The sequence below is a fragment of the Tursiops truncatus genome, chromosome 6, assembly GCF_011762595.2.
Source record: "Tursiops truncatus isolate mTurTru1 chromosome 6, mTurTru1.mat.Y, whole genome shotgun sequence".
NCBI lineage: Eukaryota > Metazoa > Chordata > Mammalia > Artiodactyla > Delphinidae > Tursiops > Tursiops truncatus.
This window is the reverse complement of record NC_047039.1, coordinates 87,159,790-87,175,504: the sequence shown is the minus strand read 5'-3', so window position 1 is coordinate 87,175,504 and position 15,715 is coordinate 87,159,790. Positions and strand designations below refer to the sequence as shown.

General features: G+C 37.7%; 2 pseudogenes; one reads left to right on the top strand and one right to left on the bottom strand.

The window, feature by feature from the left end:
• The window catches only part of LOC101328381 (olfactory receptor 13C3-like), a 341,867-nt pseudogene that overhangs the window by 273,336 nt on the left and 52,816 nt on the right, over positions 1-15,715 (top strand).
• LOC101320832 (large ribosomal subunit protein uL24 pseudogene) lies at positions 7,224-8,734 on the bottom strand (annotated as a pseudogene).

The following is a 15,715-nucleotide window of genomic DNA, read 5'->3' as shown; positions in this document are numbered from 1 at the left end:
ATTTTACTACGGTTTAAACAAAATTTTAAGGTGAGGTTTTTAACATACTCCTTATATTTATTTGGAAACTCAGAGACCTAGAAAGCATGTGTGGGCTTATTACCAAAAAAATCCCAAAGCGTCAGTTATTTACTTTGTCGCTGTTCTCAAAATGCACTTCTGCGACATACCATAACCTGTTAGCAAAATCAGGCTACAGAGAGCCTATCTCCATACAGAGAGGGAATGAAATATAGCATATGAAATGTTCTCTGCCTCATGCCTGCACTCTGACTGGAAACCCCATAATTTGGAGCCTAGCTGAATTGGAAAAGTCAACTACTGTAGTTGGTTAGTTCTACCACAATTTTTAGCTGTAGTCACCCTTCCTGTTTTCCCCTCTTGACTCCATCTAGTTCATTCTCTACATAGTAGCCAAAGAGCTTTAAAAATACATTATGGCATTATGCTAAGTGAAGTAAATCAGATTAAGACAAAGACTGTATAATTTCACTCATACATGGAATCTAAAAAAGCTAAACACATAGAGAGTAGAAGGGTAGTGGCCAGGGGCTGGGGGTGGTCAAAATGGGGAGATTGGTCAAATGGGAAAAAAAATTTAACATAAGATTAATAAGTTCTGGGGATATGATGTAAAGCATAGTGACTATGGTTAACAATACTATATTATATACTTGAAATTTGCTAAGAGAGTAGCCCGTAAATGTTCTCACCCCTCCCCCCCCACACACACAATATGGTAACTAACTAACCTTATTGTGGTAACCATTTTGCAATATATATGTGTATTAAATCATAATATTGTACACCTTAGACTTATATAATGTTATATGTCAATTACATCTCAATAAAGCTGAAGGAAATACATAATTTTATGTAAAGTCACTGCCTCATGGCTTCGTATTTTGTGTAGAATAAAATCTAATCATCTTACTGTGGCATATAAGGTGCTGCACCATCTGGTCCTCACTATCTGGTCCCTTTGGAGCAGCTTGTAGCACTCTCTGCCTCTCTAGCATCCCCTAGACCACTGACATTCTTTCTTTTTTTTAAACACGTCAGGGTCCTGCCACAGGGCATTTGCACATGCTATCGCCTTGCTTGAAAGGCTCGTTTCTTCACTTTTCAAATGTATTCTTCCTTGTCCTTTGGATCTCAAATATTACTTCTTCACAGAAGTCTCTCCTGAATACCTTATTTAACATGGGCCCACCCATTATTCTCTATCTCTGTTCCCTCTTTGTTAATTTCATGACATTTAACACAATTTGTAATTATGTCATTAGTTGTTGACTCTTTTTCTGTTTCCCCTGACTTGAATCTAAGCTCTTGAAGGGCTGGGACTATATTTGTTTTGTTCACTATTAGCCAGAGCTCCTAGAAGAAATTTGGCACATAAGAGCAAATCAATAAAAATTTGTTGAATGATTGAGTGAATAAAAACAAAAAGTAAATACAACCTAAATACCCATCAATAGAGGAATAGGTTTTCTATAAAATACCATTCTATTTAAAAGAATGAGAGATATTCCTACATAGTATTGTTAAATGAAAAAAGCAGGTTATATAACAGTGCATTCATTGCAGTAATATTTTTAATAAAAATGTGTATTTATATGTGAGTATATATACACCTATATGTATATACGTGTGTGTATGTGTGTGTAATTCAGAACACCTACAGAGGAAACTATTAACAATAGCCGAAGAAGGAAATAATACTGTAGAAGGGTGGGAACTGGATGATGAGAGACTTTAGTTTTTTTTTTCCTTTAATTTTGCTAAAGTGAATTTTTACTTCTGTGAGTACATTCATGTTTTTTTGTATAATTTAAAAATTATTATATTTTTGTTTTCTGATACCTTAATTTAATATGTTCAATTTAATTTGGGAAATTGGATAATCAATAGGTGTGAAAAGTTACCAGAATCAATATATGGTGCAAATGGGATGCTATATGTAGAGATTAAGTAATTTCAAGCCCCTGAACTAAAATTGTTAGGTAAGAATAAATTTTCAATGTTGGAAACACTAGGGGTAAAATAATTACACATTTTTGCTCATTCAAGAAGATAAGTTATGTGCTATTGTCATGAGATTTCAGGCCTGAAATATTGATTTTTTATACCAATAATGAATTAATATATTTGAGAGTCTTACATTTTATTCAGCATTGCTGCTATTGATAATGAAAACAGAGACAAGACATCAGAAGATTTTACAACCAAGAAGAGTTGTGTCCATTCATTCGTACACTTGAGCAGCTCTGTCACATTTACTCAACTTCCAAAAAATAAGCAAACAAAAAAAAAGAGCTTTGTCTATTTTTATAGTCTGTTGGATCAATGTGGGAAGAATGCATATATCCTTTATATAACTGCCAATTCAAACAGAATTGCAGAAATGCAATTCATGATTGATTCCTGGAAGAATTATCACAAAATATAGGTCAGAGGGAACCTCAAGGATTCCATCCCACTTCCAGCATTTGGAAACGTGCACTTTCTCGCCCAGAGGAGGCACAAGTGCAAGACAGCTTCAGGCTCTCAAGGATAAGCATCAGACAGCCTTGTAGACTTTGCAGTTTTGGGCTTGAGGCCACTTCTTTTTCCAAGTTCTGCCTTCAACTTCTTTGCCTCAGGAATTAGAGTCTTTTCCTGCATCACTGTCACCTTTAACATTGTCATCACCAACAGATATACTTCTTTTCCTAGCCTGGCTACAGAGTGGAACACGGTCTCCCAAGAACCTACTTTCCTTGATATTCTGAAAAGAGTGTAGTCTCTGTACCCTTGGGCATGAAATAGCTCAGCAACAATGCCTCAGAGTCACAGGCAGAGCAGGAGTGGTGGAGGAGAGCATCCTATGGTGTACAGGAAAGATGGTGGTATAAAACCATGATATACAATTTTAAGTCTCCATCGGTTCCAATGGGCAATTTCCAGCTCAGTCTGGATGGCCACCAACTCATTAGTGTTGAGTTCCATGAACATAGATTTCCAACAGGCATTTTCTTATTGAGACAATTTGAATATTAAAAGTATTTTCCCTCAATTCCTGATTATAGGAAGAACAATCTTCTTCCTCACTCCATGATCCCTGCATCTGACCATGAAATAAAGACTATTATTCTCTTGAAAGTATTAGGAGAAACTATTCCGTCCTCCCCACCTCACTCATGCTCCCCACAGAAGGAAGGCCTTAACTGAATGGGAGAAGGTCACCAGGGTCACTGGCTTCTGTAAGGAACATAAAGGTTATGTTCATATATTCATTACCTTCTCCTCTCCTGGCCCCTCCCTGCAGTAAGCCTAGTAGCTGATTATTTACCAAAAATAGAGCTGATGTTTTGATCCTTCCAAACTCTATTTCTTAATATGAGGAGAAAGGTCTCCATAGAAATGTTCATTGCCTTCATGGCTTAAGTCTCAGATTGACGGATGTCTGTCTCAGATCCACAAACCACCAAGTAATGTGGATGTTTGAGACCGAATGAGGTAACAATACATTTAAGTAATGTTTATTGAACTTAGCACAGAAAAGACACTTAACCAAACAAAACTAACAAAAAAATGAATGAAGATAGCTCATATTTATTTAGTGAGCATAAACTAAGTGTAAGATGCACACACAATTGGTAACATACCACATCAATCAAGGTCCTTTCCAGAAACGAAATTCCACTCAGATGGTTTCAACTCAAGCGTCTTTAATAAAGGGACTATTTACAGAGGACTGGGCAAAGTTAAGAGAACTAACCATGGATGCTGAAGCACCCAGGAGTAGAAATAGGCAAAAGCCATTCATTATGATACTTAGGTCTGAAGGACACAAGGAAGAATAGTGTTGCAATGGCCCAGTAAGAGCTGGCACCCTGGAGGAGGGGCCGTGGGACAGAAGAAGGAAGGTCAGATCTATTGCCATAATTTGCCAGAACCAGGACACTTAGGCAGAGAGAAAGCAAAGAAGAAAGACCAACTGCTTCTCCTTTTCTCCTGTCTCCCCTCAGTGTGTTGCATTGACCAGAAACAACCAGAAACAAGCCAGTCAGGGAGTCTGGGTGATGCAATGTGTAAGGATCAGCCTTAGGGCACAGAAGGGGGTAGAAAAGGATAGAGAATGGGTCAGTCAGAGCAAAGAGGGGAAACAAAATGGAAAGCAGTCAACACAAATGTGTAATAAGAATTATCTTAATTTTCAAAACTATCTTGTGAGATAAATACAGTTATTCTCATTGTAAACGTTAAAAAATGTGAGATTTAGAGATGGTAAATAAATTGTTCAATTCCTGAGCCCACAGGCTTAATAACTAAACTATTCTAGATGCAGAGTATATGCCCCAAAATGCTTGCTTCAATAATTAATTGATTAAGTAGGAGCTATATTGGATGTAATTAGGCATGCATTGTCTTTATAAATATAAGCTAATTAAGCATAGTAATTATTGGTCTGTATAAAAAAGTGAGATTTAGAGATGGTAAATAAATTGTTCAATTCCTGAGTCCACAGGCTTAATAACTAAACTATTCTAGATACAGAGTATATGTCCCAAAATGTTTGCTTCAATAATTAATTGATTAAGTAGGAGCTATATTTGATGTAATTAGGCATGCATTGTCTTTATAAATATAAGGTAATTAACCATAGTAATTATTGGTCTGTAAAAGAGAGATGACTTTTCTCCCCTGAGATACCAAATGCCACTTAATTAGAATTAGGAAACAACTGAAGGAACATTCAGGATTAGAGTTGAAAGGCAGAGGAAATGGAGATTCACTAGAAACGAACTCTGAAAGGCAGGTTTTTCTTAGCAGCCAACAGAGCATAAGTCCTCACTTATGCTGAGTTCCCACAAGCATCTTTCCTCCTCATACCTCCGGTGTGATTTAGGCAAAGGGTGTTAATCTAGTGCCTGAGCACACAGTTCATGCCCCGACTCTGAGCTCTTCTATGTGCTATTCCCTGGGCCTGAAATACCTTTCTTCCCTTTCTCTTCCTAATCTTATTTTTCAAACTTATTTTTCAACTTATTTTTCAAAGCCATGTTCAAAGCCATCTCCTCTGTGAAGTCCTCCTGAAGGCTGGGGATGTGTCTTGCACTCCTGTGTACTCCTCATGCCTTACAAATAGCCTGAAACATATAAGACACTCCATGAATGTATTTAAATTAATTAAACTAAGGAGAAAATAAGAATTGGGTTCTGAAGATTGCAGACTTTGGGGGGAAGCAATATAGAGAGACACAGGACTGAAATGGGGTAGATATTAGAGGTAGATCAAATTGATATACAGAGCCATCAATAAAGGTAATTTCCTATACAGCACAGAGCTGGACTCTGTTCCCTTGAAACTGCCCACAGCACCATGTGGATGTCTGCTCATGTCTGCCACCCAAGGTCTCCCTGTATATCTCTTTGTTACTTACTGTTTGAAGAATTATGCACATATGTTTCTTTACCTTTCTCATCTTTACATTTTACCTTTTCTCTTATAATTTACAGCTAAAGTTGCATTGAATCAGTGTGATCACAAATATACATTATTCCTTCCCTAACAGAATGGCTACATTTTACTTTTATTTTTAAAAATTTTAAAGATCTTACTGGCTTTATTCAATGATTCATGAATCAGGCAGCATCCAACCTAACAGATGGAAAGGAGCTCCAAGGAGAGCATAGGCGGAAGGGAGCACGAACAAGGATGTTCTACTAGCAAAAAGTAGATTGGCAGCAATGTCACTTTCCTTTAAGGGATGGGGTCTATCGGGCAGGTTACTTAACTAGAGCTGATTACGTGATTCCTGATTGACTGGTTTAAGATTGCATTTCTGGGAGAGCCAAAACTGTAATTAAGTCTCAGTTTGGTGAGGTGGGGCTTAGCATAAGTGACTCCATTTGGGGCCTGTTATCTTGTTTTTATCAATCCCCACCCCCCCCCCCTTTTTTTTTGGCCACACCATGTGGCTTGCGGGGTCTTAGTTCCCCAGCCAGGGATCAAACCCATGCCCCCTGCATTTGGAGCACAGAGTCTTAAACCCTGAACCGCCAGGGAAGTCCCTCAATTCCCCCTTTTTGATGAGACTCTCAGTCTGAGATGTGATCAAAATTTGGCATTGGCATTACTCCCAGTTACTGCTCTAAAGTTCTCTTAAGCTTTTGCTGAATCTCTGTGGCGTTTACAGGTCGCTACACTGGGTTCACGTTCTTTAAGTCAGTCATTCTCTTCATTCCTTTTCTGATGTTCTAGTTTTAGGGAAACCTTTTGCTTGCTGGTTAGTGGTTGCAAACATGCATTTGAAGATTTTGAGAAAATACCAAGCCCCAGGGAAACTACTGTGATTATCATAAGTGGGATAATTCCTAATATCTGGCATGTACTTTGGAGCAGAATGGCTACCTTTTAATATAACCTTTTTATGAGTCATTATTCATCTCAAATTTGACATTATTAAAAGCTTCTTTTGCTCCCAACTCCACTCACCTCTCCCCACACCCAGATTTATATGGAGTTGATTGCTATGTTAGCTAAGGCATCAGACAAGGCATGGAAGAGGCTATGATGATGAATAAGATATGGTTTCTGACACTAGGAAGTTTGGGCCATAGCAGGAAGAGTAAGAAAAGATGTGCAATAATTGATCTAAAGAATATAATTTTTGAGGTGCAGAAATAATTGCTAGGGTATAAAGAGATGAGATAACTCACTTCTGATAAGGAGAATAGGAAGGGCTACACGAAGAATACAACATCTTTTTATTTTTATCCAGTTTTGAAATTGCCATAGACCTTAAGTTTATGAACCAAGGAGCAGATAGGAGAATGATGGGTTTTTTCCTACGTCTTTTAAAGGGATTAGAAAAGGAATGGCGTTCAAATTTAGGGTGACACTGGAAGAAAGGGGGACACAATGCATGCCATAGAGGGGTGATTTATAAAGTTATTCAATTCAAGGGAAGCAGATGCTCAGAGCCTAACATGACTCAGGAAAGTCATAAATCTCTCCCCTTTTCACCCTGGGCCACCATATTGCACATCAAGAGACGCCATACACGTCATATTCTATGTACATGTAAAACAGTCAGGAGCCTCCAGGAGTCTTTTTCCTTATTGCTTTCTCATGAAATTTTAATATCACAGATATGCTGTGTGTCTTTTATGTACTGTACATATATCTGTGCTTCATACCTAAAAGAGTAAGATTTTTTTGTTCCTTCCCTTACCTGCCCCCCATCAAAAAGAACAAATTTTCACCCTCTTGGGAGTGATATCATCTGTGTTGAGAATGCTTGATGGGAAAGCATTGTCTATTCATGTTACAGGGGACATCTTTGCAGACCATAATGTGAATGGTTCTGCTGGAGGGGAGAAACCCAGATCCCCCATACCACTTCAAATCTCCGGAGAGATGAGACAATAATTAAGTGATCCTATGACAGGCAAATTTGATTTTGAGACATTTTAATTTCAGTCTCAAATATTAGGTTCTCTTAGTTGACATCTAAGTCACACCACAGGTACTGAGAAGAATTCCCACATCTTCACAAGGCGGATGAAACTTCCCTGAAAGACTGTAGATCATCCATCCCATGGGCTTTTGAATGTGTAGGATTAAGGCTGCTGCTCGTCCTCAGACTTTCCCACTTAGGACAGCCCCCCCACTTCCTGATTCTGCATCTCAAGTACCTTCATGAAGATTCATTCGTGTCATTATTCTGAACTGGCAAAGACGTTGCCATATCACTTTCCTTCTTACTTTTCCTACGAAACTTTTTCATAGAAGAGATAAGTATAGAGATTTCTTTTTTTCTTTTTTTTTCATTTTAACAGTTTTTAATGAAAGTTGTATACAAGATTACTTCATTCCTGCATCTTCTCAATTGTTTCTTCCTTATATTTGCCCTTTTCCTTTCCTACTTGGTGAGATTTGACTTTACGTTCGAGGATCTTTTTGCGGTCTCTGTCCAGTTTTAGTCTGGTGATAACCACCTTGCTGGGTTGAATGCCCACATGTTGTGCCATTAGCCTTCTCCCGCTGCATTCGTTCAATGTAGATGACGTACTTCTTCCTGTAAACTTGGACTACTTTGCCAATTTGCTGCCCTTTGTAGTGCCCTCGTACAACCTGAACTTCATCATCCTTCCGGATGGGCATGGATCGGACATTGTACTTCTGTCTCCGCTCTTTAGAAAAAGGGGAAGACATAATCTTCCTGCGAATGTGGGAAGGTGCATTGAAATGCCTTTTCTGGTTCTTGCTTCGGTCAGAAGTCACAAAGGGATTGAACTTCATTTTGGCCGCTAGCGCTTCAGCGATGGCCACAAAAGGGCGAGATTTATTTTCTTGCTGATGTGAATTGTCTCCCAAATACACAGAGATTAAAATGTGAGAGTGGTTATTGTTCATTACAGTTTTATTTATTTTATTTCTTTTAATTAAAAAAACTTCTTATTGTAGTGAAGCATATAACATAAAAGTTTCCATTTTATCCATTTTAAGTGTACAAATCAGTGGCATTAATTGCATTCACAATGTTATGCAACCAATCATCACTATTTCCAAAATTTTTTCATCACCCCTAGCAAAAACTCTGACCATTAGGCAATAACTCCCCATTCCTCCCTCTTCCCGTCTTTAATAATCTCTATTCTACTTTCTGTGTCAATTAATTTGCCTATTCTAGACATTTTATATAGGTGGAATCATACAATATTTGCCCTGTTATGTCTGGCTTATTTCACTTTGAACAATGTTTTTAAGTTTTATCCACGTAGCAATATGTACAAGAACTTCATTCCTTTTTATAGCTGAATAATATTCCATTGTATATATATCCTGCATTTTGTTTATCCATGCATCTGCTGATGGACACTTGGGTTGTTTTCATCTTTTGGCTACTGTGAACAATGTTGCAGTAAGCATTGACATACAAATACCTGAGTCCTGTTTTAAATTCTTTGACATATATACCTACAAATGCAATTGTTGAGTCAGGTGGTAATTCTACGTTCAGGTTTTGAGAACTGTTTTCCACCATTTTATATTCCCACCGGCAATGTACCAGGATACCAATTTCTCTACATTCTCACTAATACTGTACTCTCCTTTTTTTTTTTTATAACTATTCTACTGGTTGTGAAGTGATATCTCATTGTGGTTTTGATTTATATTTTTTCTGATGATTAATGATTTTGAGCATCTTTTTAAAAATTATGGTAAAAAACACATAACATGAGATATCCCCTCTTAACAAATTTTTAAGTGTACAGCATTAATGTTGTACATAAGAATAAGCACAAGCACAATGTTGTACAGCAGAGCTCTAGAACTTTTTCATCCTGTGTGACTGATACTCTGTATCCATTGAACAGCAGCTTATTTCCTCCTTATAGTTTTAAATAACATTTTTTTCCATTACGGGGAGTCATGTATCATTATAGATATTTTAGTTAAAAATTGAAGAGGTTCTGTTTGGGATTGCTAGCCAGATTCTCTGTTTTGTTTTTTCTTCCCATTTTTCAGGTATTGTTCTTTGTAATGCCAAACAACAGCAAAACACTTTCATTTTTCTTTAATCGAATGATCTGTCTTGAGAATAAATTGGTTTTTCAAGAGCCTCTTCAAACATTAAGACTCAGTGGTCACATTCAAGTTTATTAAATATAAAGAAAATTCTCACATAGAACACAAATCTAGACTCTGAAACCTCTAAACCTCTGACCCTTGGAAGATGTCAGTGGACCAGGTTCAGGTGATAATCTAGAACCATGACTGATATTTTCACCAGCCATTTGCCTCTTCGATATTAGCCAGAGACCTGGTCTACACCATACCCATCAATCTCCTTTCTTGCCTCGATTTTTGTGACATTTGATTACTATAAGGTTGGGAGATTTTATTGCATAAAGTTTAAAGGACGTGTCCACATTGGAAAGGAACACGAAAGTACCCAAGAAACTCTCCACTTTAAAACATCCAGCATTTCGTACAGTGTAATTCCTTCCTTATCCCCTAAAGACAGTTCTGATTCTATCGTGCCAGGCCTTCAGTAACTTCAAACTGCTGTCAGCAAAAAGTAAAAATTCCGGGCTTCCCTGTTGGCGCAGTGGTTGGGAGTCCACTTGCCGATGCAGGGGATGCGCGTTTGTGCCCCGGTCCGGGAGGATCCCACATGCCGCGGAGCGGCTGGGCACGTGGGCTGTGCCCGCTGGGCTTGCGCGTCCGGAGCCCGCGGCGGGAGAGGCCACAGCGGTGAAAGGCCCACGTACCGCAAAAAAAAAAATAAAAATTCCTTAGCATGACATACAAAGTCATCTCAGCCTCATCCTATCTACATTTATGAACTCATTCCAAGCAAGCCTTTCTCTTACTTCTCCTATGTTACTGGGCTTTTCTAAACTAGACCTTTTTTTTTTCATTTCTCTGCCTCTCTGCTTGTTATTCCTTCTGTCTAGAAATTACTTCTCATGCTGACCACCAACAATTAACACCTGACACCTCCCTTAACAAGTGTTTACATAACTAATCACCCTTCTCTAATGCCCTCATGCTTTGCATGTGTCTCCTTCACAGATCTTCTCCAATTTAATTGCAGTCATTTGTATGCAGGCTCGCTCCTGCTAACAGGCAGTCTCTTTTTAAGGGAATGGACAGTGCTAACTCGGTAAAGTGCTTGTGACACTATGCATTTATTTATTTATTAGGCTGAACTACATAAAACTGCTGATATTTAACCATTTTGACCTACAAAAATGACAATACTTATATTAATAATGACCTACCTCATTCTAAAAATACCTCTCAAAATCCTGTCGAAAATACACTGAGACAGACAGTGTGCTCACCAAACATTGCATTTGAACCTCTATATTTCCTGGCTCCCTTGCTACTGGTTAGGGCCTTACAGCCAGGCCTGGTCAATAAAGCAACAAAAAGGTGAACAGAAGTGTGTCCCTTGGTGGCTGAAACAGTGAAAATAGCATGTGCATCTTTCCAGGTGCTCTTCTCTTGCTGCAATAACCAAAGTGACTGCATGTTCCAGACAGTGCAGCTACAGATGGTAAAACTTTTTACCTTGGGCTGGTAACTGACACATGGCACAAAGCCCTACACCAACCTATAATGTACATAAGCAAGAAATAAACCATGGTTGTGTTAGGTCACTGGGATTTCACTTTAATTTCTGGCTAATCTTACATACAAACAAATGAAACAAAATAGACAAGGAAATGAGGGAAAGGGACATAAAGGTAGAGAAATAAAGACAGGACAAGATTAAACCCAAAGTTTAATAGAGGGATAGACTGGGAGTTTGGGATTGACATGTACACACTGCTATGTTTAAAATAGATAACCAACAAGGACCTACTGTATAGCACAGCGAACTAAAAAAAAAAAGATTAAACCGGAAGTGTCAGCCATTACCTGCAAGAGGTATGATACGTATTTGATTTGAGCTTCCTTGTGGTCCCCAAAAAAGAAGAAACACCATCTCTTGCAAAGTTCAATGTCTCCAAAACATGAAAACTAACTTATAACAGTGCTTTAAATTCTGGATAGATATTGAATGAATGAACTTCTTACTATCATTATTTATGTGTATACTATATATCAGGAAAATAGCAATAGAGAATAGCAACATTAGCTCTGGAACAATGAAAAGAGTCTTTATCAGAGTGGGGCAGAGAAGCCTCTCAACTGTGCTGAGCCTCGCCTAACACTAGATCAATTACTTTTCTGTCTCCAGAGGTATTAACTTTGAATTGCCAATTAGCAAATGATTCTAAACAAAAGGATGCTGATGTTTCGATAAACCACTCACTTTGTGCATGCATCTTTAATATGTTCTTTTTAAAAATACCATTTTAGACAATGTTCAACTGCATGTTAACAAATCCACAACAAAGGATTTTACATTAAAAAATTCTTAGCTCAGAGGTGAGAATAACACCTCCAATAACTTTGTGAGAATCATAGGTCACAGAGACTGACAGTAAGATATTACTAACTTTATTCTGCAAACTTTTGCTGAAACTAAGACAGTAATTATCTGAGTTGTTATCTCTTCAGTTACACATTTCCAAATTAAGATATAAAGGCAAAATAGTTATGCACTAACAGTATGTGTTTGTATAAGCATTTGAACTAAAAGGCTTGTGAGATTATGGATCATTTTCATTATCTTCTTTATACTTTGCTTTTCTCAAAATATTTAGTAATAAGCTACATTATTTTTATAATCAGAGAAATGCATTTTTAAATATATAAAATTAAAACATTTTGGTGTTTTGATCCAGCCTGTTCTCAGTGCTATCTACCCACCTCTCTTCCTCATTCACAGCCTTGAACTTTAAAGACAGGGATTATAACACACTTGCCACTTATTACCCCCTTTACTACCTCTATCTTTCAAAGCTTGAGGACAGAAACTCTTGTTATAAATAAGCTGGATAGGTCTATAAAATACAAACACCTCTGCATTCCCACTGGCAAAGTTCTTAGAGGAGACCACTCCTAGTTTACTTGTAGATACTCCTGCTTCAGCTAACGTGCCCCAGCTTCATCCTCAGCAATGCAATGTCCCTGTCTGTTTAATACAATCTGTTATCTCTTTGCTCAAAGCCAAAATCATTCAAACTCTCTCTATGCCCTTTTTATCCATTACTGAAGCTACACTATTCATTTCCAGAAATGCACCTCCAATTCTGTTACCCTCTTCAAAGCACATGGCATCTCTGCATGGCAGTCAACTTCTCATACAATGCTTTAACAAAGCAGAGAGAAGAATATGAGTCCTTTTTCATATTAGTTGATATAACATCTGGAACACCCATATTTTCATTTGGTGTTCAATAAGCAATTATAAAATCAGTCTATCAATAAATTATACCATATTACAATAATCTCTTGCTCTATCAGAAACTTAGGAAAATAAAAGGAACATCTCTGTTCAAACCATTAGACCCTCCATGTTTTGGGTAGACATTTGTGTGCATTTCACACACACACACACACACACACACACACACACACACACACACACACACACACACACACACATACAAAATCCTCCAGGTAGGGCTGAGTAGCTCACCAAACATTCCTCATTTTGTCCTCCTGAATCTCCAGTCTCAGTTTCTCCTGAAGTGTAGTATCATAAGTAATTTGTCTCTGATCCAAAATAAAGTCTCTATACTTCCAAAGTTCAGGCCCTTTTGTTTCCATTACTCCTGAGAGCCAATTTATCGCTGCTACAAAGGAGCTACCTGGCTTTTCCCAGAAGAAATGCAAAAGACTACATCGTTAATACTTTGATAGAAAGAGCTGGCAGTATATTTAGTTCACACAACCTTCTGGAGATAAATACGATGTGTTAAACTTCTGCATAAACTATGACCACCAAATTTTACTTCTAGTAATTTATCCTAAAGAAATAATAGTGGATGTGTGCAAAGTTTGCTTAAAAAATGTTTATTATAAAATTATGATGTTTCTAGAAGAAAATATTAACAGCTTTTATTTCAAGATTAACAGCTTTTATTTCAAGGTAATATGCTTATGTCTTTTATTTTCTTCTTGATAGGTTTTAAAAATATATATGAATGTTCCTATAATAAAACTGTAATCAGACATAAGAATTCCGTTTTCTGATCTGAAGATAGGCCTTGTCCACAGGCAATCAGCAGGACTGAGTGACTGATTCAAATAATTTCACCTTTCATGTAAGAGTTTTCCCTCCAGAATCAGAAGAAGGGTGTTGTCAACTCAAAATTCATTTAAGAAGTATTCTAAAGTAAAAGAAGGCCACTAACCCACACTGCTGTAACAAGCAGGTTTTTTTAGAAAGTCACTTCCCACTTGAACTGTCTGCATTGGGAACTAATTGGGTTTGATTTACTACGTGTCTCAACAGCCCTTCCAGCTCACAGGCTAAGCTGTTAGGTTTGCCTTGAAGTCAGTAAACCTTGGGTCCCTCTAGTTCTCAGTCTGGGCCTTGGGCATCATACAAGCATCATTTACCTTGATTGCCTCAGTCAGCGGCCTCTCCCTTTAACTCACTAGAGCTTCTGGGATATTTTCTTTTTATTCTCCACAATAAAATATCTTTCACAATTGAGATCTCAGAGCCTCAGATAAGAAACCAGTTAAGGTACCTTAGGCCATTTTTCTGTACCTTGAAAAGATATTATTGCTATGATCTATTGTTTTCTTTCAACAGAATTTCCTCTCTGAGATCCCTGTGTATCTCTTGGTGCCTCTGATTATTCCCGATTTTGAATAGCAGCATTATAAATTTAATACAATAGATATATACTGAGAGTTTATGCCACTATTGCTTTGGAGACCATGTGTGTAAATTGAACTGGTACCCCAAATTTATAAAATGTTACCTTCTAAATATGAGGCCAATATTTTACTTTCAATATTTATTTTACATTAGAATTGCTACAATTCACTTAAGAGGCAACTTGGTAAGGAGGAAATAACCTATTAAACATTTAAGTCATAGGTTGTATCCTGGGTCTGTGGGTTCTAGCGAGTCCCCATAGAAGAAACCCCTAGATGAACCATGTAACAGCTTGAAACGTCTCATTTCTGGGAAGGTTGCATGCTGTGTATTTTAAGAGAAAAACATGCAAGACAGTAGTAGAACTACCACTTGAGGAACAGGCACCTGAGAATATCATAAGACATCACTTCTGAAAGTGCTCTCCAGCCATCCCTGGAGGCAAAGCCCTTGCTAGCTAACAAAGTGCTTTATGAATGCCAGAATGTTCAGCAAGACTGGTGGCTCCCTGGAAGTAACTGAGGTTGTAGCAATGGTTAGGACAACTTTGGAGCCTTGGGCTATAGCAACAAAGGTATTACGTGCAGGCCTTCATGGAAGACATACCTATGTGGTTGTTGACTGAGGTTCCCACAGACACTGAACAGAGTTCAGGGAGGCTGTAAAATCGTGGAGGTGCTATCACAGAGTTCGGCACACAGTAAGAAATCAGCATTCATTTTCCTTCCCTTCTCATTCTGAGATTACTTTATGTCTAATATTTACTGTATAATCTACCAATAGCTTTTCTCTCTGAAGCCCCCAAGAAAAATATACTGCATCTTTCTCTAGAGTTATCAAAAAATCTTCTCTCAGCTGGATACCCTGTTATGTTTTGGGCTAAGAAGTGGGAAAAAACGGGCTTTGGAGTCAGAATACCTGAATTTTTCCTCTTTTACTGTTCTCTAGGTTTTAATGAATATCTGTGTTAGAGTATTTTTCTCTTATATGAAGAGAACATTGATTATACCAAAGCTCCTGAACCTTGCTCCATCCAAAATATAATGAGAGTAGCTACTGTGTGATTATTGCTGCCATTCTCATTTTTCAGATGAGGAAAATTTGGCTGTTAAAGGTAAAATACAACTGGACCAAGGTCACGTAGCTAATAGGCAACAGAGTTGGAATGTAAACTTCTGATTCTGAAGCTTATGCTCATATCCACTATGCCATACAGCTCCTCAGCAAAGAGGGAAACTTATTCTCTTAGGGAACTATCAAATAATAAAAATCGACTGAACCAAAAGTCACCTTGCTCATTAAGAAGTACACACAATATAAAAATGATAAATCAGTTAACTTTTTTTTACAACCTCAGTGTTCCATGAGAAAACTAAACTCATCAATCTTCCTCCCAACTAATCTTTTCAACATTAATAATTTCCTAAAGT